Here is a 6,332-nt window from a genome sequence, read left to right as displayed (position 1 = left end):
TGCGGGGGGGCGGGCCCAGCCCGGGCTCCGGTCCCGCTCCGACCGGCACCGCAGCGACCGCCGCCAAACGGGCGCTTCTGGCGAGCTCCCCGCACCAACCCCGGGGGCACCGCACAGGGAAAGCCATTTCCGAGCCCTGTGTCGCACCCACGAACGGCGCAAACAACCTGCCTGCCCAGCTGATTTCCCTCATTCACACCCGCTCTCGGTGCTCCCCGTCTCCTCCAGCAGCCCCCCCCAAGTGACCCTCTGCTCCTGCAGCCCCGCCCCAACACCCGCAAACACCGAGATCGTGTCCCGCGCCTCAAGCCTCGGTGCACAGGGAAGAGAGCACCAAAGAACTTGTCAGTTCCACTAAACGGCGGGGTTGAACACTGAACTCCGACTACGAAGCACTTAGATTTCATTGTGAGAAAGAAGTCCCACCCGTTAGTAAAGGGCAGACACTCGTGGAGACACCGAAGGAAAATCTGTTTGCCCGACTCTCCCTGCACATCTCCAGGCGCTCGCCCGCCCCTGCTGGAGCAGCCCTCGGGAAATCATGTTACCCTTTAGGGATGATGCTGGGACCCCAGTTACAAACTAACTCCGTGCCGAGCAGCAATGGACGCTCAGCTCTGAAGGGCCCCACCCTGCCCCCTTGCAGGAGCACCAGAACCGACACATCCAGCTTTACATCACCAGCTTCTTTCTGGACTTTGAACAGTCCTTTCTTCAGGAGCTTAATAGTCACCACAGCTGTCTATCATTTCCCAGATGCCTCATTCTTGAGCAGCCTTGTACAGGAAAGCTATAGCACCACACAATGTGCTGCAACTAAAACAAGCAAAACACACAGCCATGGATAAATGATTCTACACCCAAGTGCTCATTTTCTTATGTCAATTCTCTTGGTGACAATCCATTTTCAGCAGCTTCCCGTGCACCTCATACAAGGCCATTTTGGTTGCTGCTTCCAGACTACTAGAGCTGAACTAGAACTGCTGGTTAACCCTGGAGATTGCATTAGGGGCAGAGGACAGGAAACTGGCCTCGGCAGTGTTAGACACCACAAGAAAAATAAAAATAAAAATAAAATACTCTGCATGAAAGTCTTTAAGTAGTTTGTGCCACATGTCAAAATTTTTCTCAGCACACTGTTTGCTCAGTGTTTTTATTACTTTTAATTTAAACCAAGTCTTCTCTGCCTGTCTCCATTTTTGCATCTAAGGAGTAGATTTACTCTGCACTTGAATTACTTGATACCATTCTCATTCTAAGAATGAGCAGTGGCTGAGGTAGCCAACCATCTCATGAGAGACTCGGTGAGAAACCAACATAAAAGGTGTAAAGTGGTGCTTCCAAGACCAAGACACAGGAACTGTGTCAGTAAGCAACCCTCCATGGCTCCATTCCATCAAGATAAATCTGTCTGAAGAAGGCAGACAGGGATAGAAGGGAATCTTAGACAAGCACACATTGCAAGTGAGCTAGAGAAAGTTATGGCTAAGTTGTGCATCACAGTAACAAGTTTCTGTAAACATTTGCATGTGTCTCGAGGTACATCTACAAATATTGTCAGTTTCCTAATGCACTGGAGAGCTCTCTTGCCTTCCTGTAAGGCAAAGGACTTCAATGGCTGCTGCAAATTTACATGCTCAGCATGTGCAACTCCTGCTGAGCTGAAGGAAGCAGGGCATGGAAAAAATGTACAAGGTCCTTGCTTTGAGTAAGTAACTGTAAATGTCCCTCTCTTCAGAATATAATAATGCTAACAGATCAATACTAATTAGTTATTTTGATTATGAATGAGCTTTACTATTGCTCTGCAGGGTGTTGTTTTCCTGAGCTTCCATCATGATACACGCACTTGTGCATACACGTGTGCACCTATGCACACTTATCTCCTGCAGAATTTTCTGTTGAGTTCCATATTACCTAAAAAGGATTAAAACTTGCACTTCCAATCCTTCTCTAAACTTGAGGCTTTGTGGGAATCTTTCTCCCTTTATTTACACAAGGTGCTTTGTGTGACAGTCTGTTTGCTCAAGCGAATGGGCTCTAGGGCAGGAGTCCCCTATACCCCACTGGCTGCTCAGGGCCTTGAGCATTCCTATGCCAGTGAGCCTCCAGCAGCTGCACAGCCCCTGTAGGCCCAGTACCAGCAGGGCTGGCCTTGGTGAGTCTTGACGTGACATGATAGCAGGGCAAGAATCTGGTTAAACAGCTCTGATGCAGCATCTCTGCAGCAAACATGTTCTGCACTCCTGGCAGCTTGTCTGGGTGGATGTTGTACCGGCATTATGGAGAGGAAAGTCTGTCTTTGAAGCACCTTGAGCAGGGAGGGACACCCAATCAGGTAACAGAACTGAAGAAGCACAAGTGTCCTAATGGGCCTGCTTGAACCCAAAAGGTACCTCCTCCTGTACAACATGGCTAGCTCTTGGGTTTGGGTACCCAACCAGCAGTTCACTCCCAGAGATAGCCTGTGCTTAGAGAGTCAAGTGGTTCCCTTCAAGGTGCTCCAAGAGCAGCTTCCTGGAGGCTTGGCTTCTACCAGTGCCAGGGCATTTGGTTACAGGCTGTTCCTTTGAACCAGATTCAGCACAGTCAGCAAGGAGATGGACACACACAGCCTATGTCCCATGGCATATCACAGGCAAACCCCTGCCAGTGCCCCTGCAAGGACAAGGCAAACTTTCACCCCAACCCAGCTGTCTGTCCTATGCAGGTATGTCCGTGCATAACAGCCCTGAGAACACGGCAGGTTGCATACTTGTGTTGCATAAGCATGATGAGAAAGAAGGGATGACCACTTTTCCTTGGAAGATCACTTTTCGTTGAACACCTTTTCCTCCAAACCTTCGCCATAGTCACTGATTGTTAAGACAGACCCCTCACTGCTTTCCTTCAATAACATCTCAGCAGAAAGGGAAGAACCAAGTAGGAAAAAAAGAAGCATTATACCATAAAGGTAACCAAGTAGGAAAAAAAGAAGCATTATACCACAAAGGTTTTTCCAATAATCAGGAATCTTATGCCTCTGCAGAGCCCATTCCCTTAGAGGACTTACAGGTTACATGAACAGGAAACACAAGCAGGCAGAGAGGTGAAGAAAGTGAGTGAACCTTATACAGCAGCCAAAAAGAGCTGAGCAAGGGAAACCTCCAGACTCCAGTCCCAGCAGGCTGTTGGCAGGTGCAGCCTGCCTTTCTCCAGCAGAACCCCAAGAGGGAGAGGTCCACATCCAGGAATTTAGTACATTGCCTCAAAGTGAGATGCTCTACTAGCACACAGGATGCTTTTGCAATAAGATCAGCCTAAGGAACAGTTTAGCTCCACAGAGGAAGCAAGAACTAAGTAAATGGCAAAAGCAGCTTCTGAAACAGTGCAGTTCAAAACTATTGAAAATTGCACTACAGTATAGGCTAATTAGGGAAAAATAACACATAGGAAGCATCAGAAGCGAGAGATGAGAAGGGCTTTGTTAACAGAAAGAGGACTATGGAAAACAGCATCCACCTTCTTGAGAAAGTACCCTAATTCCTGCAACAGGACACTGTAAAAGAAGGTCTCTGGTGACACCGTTCCCCTCTTACTGAACTTGTGTTCCTACTGCTCACCTTTACATGCACCAGCACATCCTTTAGCATTTAGTCTCTGAAGCACAGGTAAAGCCTATGCTCTTTTCAGTTTATTCACAGTACATCTTGTATTGACAGACTGTGTGGCTTCATTAGCTATTATTTGTAATTCACTGCTTTTCATCTGCTCACAGATTACACACAGGTTTCTCAAAGCTCTCAAGCTCATCACAGCATCCTCATTTTGCTGGGCAACTCCCGGGTATTTTATAACACGTGGTTTGTGGCTACAAACTCCCACAGGGCCACCCTGCTTGGGAAAGCTCACTGGGAGCATTGTTGGCCTTTCCTGACTTCTTGGATGCATCCTGTGAGGATGGTGATCAAATCCCTCAGCAATCCAGGTGCAGCCTACCTCAAACACCTACCCCCTGACTGGGGTGCAACTCAGTAGCTGAGATCTGTACGGGACGCTTGGAGGCTCAGCGCAGGCGAGACGCCCGCGGCCCCTCCCGGCCCCGCAGCCACCGGGCGGCAGCCGCGCTCCGTCCTCAGCCCCGCACCCGGGCGCTGCCGACACCTAGAAGCCGCTTGTGAACCGTGGGTCAAGGGGCTGCCCTGGGGTCTTCACGCCTTTTTCCCGCCGCAACCACCTCTTCGGGTGTCCTTCCATAGGAGTGGAGGTTGCCCAGCCCTTCGATGAGCACACAGCAAAGCCCGTGGATGAGGAGAAACTACCGCCTCTGTCGCAGGGACCCCCCAGGAACGTGGCTTTGGGGCTGCTGCCTTTTCCAAGAAGGTCCCTCTGGTCCATGGCAGCTTAGGGGTGGAGTGGGAGATGCTGGGTGACAGCAAAGCTGCTCCTCTGCTGACTTCCCCTGATGCCTGCCCCTGTCAGGCCAGGGGAGAAGAACAGGCTAAACCACTGTCCCAGCAGGCTGAGCACAATTTATGAGCCAGAGTTAGGAGGGATGTAAATCTAATTTACTGCAACATAAACCCTATTCCCTCTTGTTCAGTGCAGAGAGGAAGTAGATTATTCTCTCCTTTCAGCCTTGTCCTTGCCTCCCTTCATTTCTCCTGTGGTTGCCAACAACCAGCACCTTCAGGCTGAGCACACACTTGGCATTAGCTCCTATTTTCCTCTCTGCTTTCGGAATTGTCCCAAAATTTGCTCCCTCTCTGAGGGCATGGTGCCCACTGCTGAGCACATTTCACCAACTGGTACCTTCCCAGTGTCACCATGACCTCACATACTGACCTCTGCCACTTCTGCTGTCACAGCCTAAGCTTTGTTAGCTTATTTAGCAACCTTCTGGCACTGCCAACCTGGGTTCAGCTGCAGATCCACAGGGCCTCCAGGGCCAGGGAGAGCATGTCAGCTGCCTGGAAACCTGCTGCCTCGTCCCCTTTGTGCAGCTGGACCTGCTGCATAGCCCTCTCCTCAGTTGGCTCCTACTGCCTGGGACCACATTCCTTAACAGCCACAAGCATTGGGAACCCCAGTCCCACCAGCACTTACCTCCCACATCAGATTGATGCTGTTCTCTGCCAAACTCAGTCAATTACTGCCCACTTTGTCACCCTGGCTAATAAAGGTAACATGGACAGAGCCAGCACAACCCCAACAAGGCCAACTCTGTGACTACCAGGGCAGAGCTACAGAGACCTCTGCCAACCAGGAAAGAAACAAGCCCACCTCCTTCAAGAGCCAGGCTATGAAACCTGCCCGAGGACCAGTGCAGGTGTTTGGCATGAAGGGAGCGCATTTATTCCACCTGTGAAAGCTTTTTCTGGTAGGTTGCTGCTCCCTGTTCATCATCCACATGCTTCAGCGTGAGAGGCAGGCACAGGTCATGGAGGGCAGTACCAGTCCCCAGCAGCAGCCACCAGCTGAAAGTTGTCAGGCTCTTAGCAGTGGAATCATTACATGTTGAGAGAGGCTGGATGAAAGACCTCAGGAACACTCACACCTGCCAGGGCCTTCTGGCAGGGGCAGACAATGCCAGTATCCCATACAGATGATTTAGGGAACATCCAAGGGGTGGGGGTGGGGTGATAAAACAGAAGTTAGCAGTGCACATTTATATCCTGATTAACTGTCAAATTAATCCTGGCCAGAGGAGTACACCCAGTCTGTTCCGGCCATGCCTGGGGCAAACTTTAGAGATGAGACACCATGAGATCAGGGACCTTCACAGCATCTCTGCTGCTTGCTGCAGCAGTAAACTGTTCCCTCTCCCTCAGATGTCAACTGCTGACATTTTGGTGCTGTTTTTTTCCCTTAGTCTCTGGCTGAAACTCACATTCTGAAGAGAAGATCTCATGACAGGTAGAGCAGCACAAGGGGAAGAGCTGGGTCCCTGCACCTCTTGGTCTGACACCTCCCGAGATCTAGCCACGAGCTCTAGGAAGAAAATGCAGAACAAGGAGTCCTGATCTTTGGAAACCAAGGCATGGACACTCTGGACACCAAAGAGCTTCCTTAGTCCTACTTCAGCATTTCCTGGGCTCACCCTACTGATCGGGGTCGGGGGGGATGGTGCCAGCCAAGTCCTGACTGGAGAGCAGAGGGGCAGATTCTTCAGGAGCTGCCAAGGATTCACCACCTTTCTACCTTTGTCCACCAATTTTCTCTAATCAAACCATTGTTTAGATTAAGATATTTTGTCCACAGTGCAATTATATCAACTCAACCTGCACAGTCCTATGCTGTACATTACTTGTTTTCCTCTATTCATTCCTGATGATATCATTCCAGATAAACCA

This window comes from Chaetura pelagica, unplaced genomic scaffold (genome assembly GCF_000747805.2).
Source record: "Chaetura pelagica isolate M959 unplaced genomic scaffold, ChaPel_1.0 scaffold166, whole genome shotgun sequence".
Taxonomy (NCBI): Eukaryota; Metazoa; Chordata; class Aves; order Apodiformes; family Apodidae; genus Chaetura; species Chaetura pelagica.
Note: the sequence above shows the minus strand (reverse complement) of the source record.